Source organism: Hippoglossus hippoglossus, chromosome 4 (assembly GCF_009819705.1).
Source record: "Hippoglossus hippoglossus isolate fHipHip1 chromosome 4, fHipHip1.pri, whole genome shotgun sequence".
Classification (NCBI taxonomy): Eukaryota; Metazoa; Chordata; class Actinopteri; order Pleuronectiformes; family Pleuronectidae; genus Hippoglossus; species Hippoglossus hippoglossus.
Window position 1 is genome coordinate 13818614 of NC_047154.1, and position 874 is coordinate 13819487.

Sequence of the window (874 nt, forward strand, 5' to 3'; positions counted from 1 at the left end):
CAATATTCCCCTCCAATGTAGTACTTAATAGCATGACATTTAAATATTCAAGTACAAGTACTTCACATTTATATAAGTAGAGTACTTGTGAAAATGTACTACTTATATTTACCAACATGTATGAGCTACAGTCATCCACCCCTTCCATTATGAAGTAGCATGTATTTTCAAACATATTGTAAGCTGAGGGTTTGCATAAAAATGTTCAAAACACTCAAGCCGTAATACTCCTATGTCCCATTAAAAGACTTAAAGAGGTAGACATTTTTTTTTAGTGGATTAGTTGAACGTAGCAAAAAACTGATTTGATGATTACATTTGAAAAATTTAATTTTAGGTTCTCGTTTGTATTTTATTCGTTATTTGCTAAATGTTATTTGCTATTTTCTTGGTTTTCTGAGCAGAAAACCTTCTGGCTTTGCACCAATTGCCAACTTGAAGTCAGTGAAACTGTCTTTTTCATCATATTTAACTTCACATGAACATCACTGTTTGCTTAGTGAAACTACAATGGGTGAAATATTAAAACTCAAATTGTTATTTTTGCATTGCGGTACACAATTTACACAGTACATTCAAAGATCATTTTTTAAAAAGGCTTTTGATTGATTCATGCAGTTTACATATTACATCTCATACGTCATTTGTTTCCGATAACATTTACAATGTCCATTTATTTTATGTATGATTTTAAAGACAGCTCTAATTAATTTAAGACTTGTAAGCGTTGTGTCGACTCCTCAAACATAATGAACCCTACAAATTGTGAGGCTAAAGATGATAACGTGCAACAGTCTAAACACAAATTAAAATCCTGAATATTCATCTGAAATTAATAAAACTGTTTAAGGCATCTCAACAACATACATCGAAA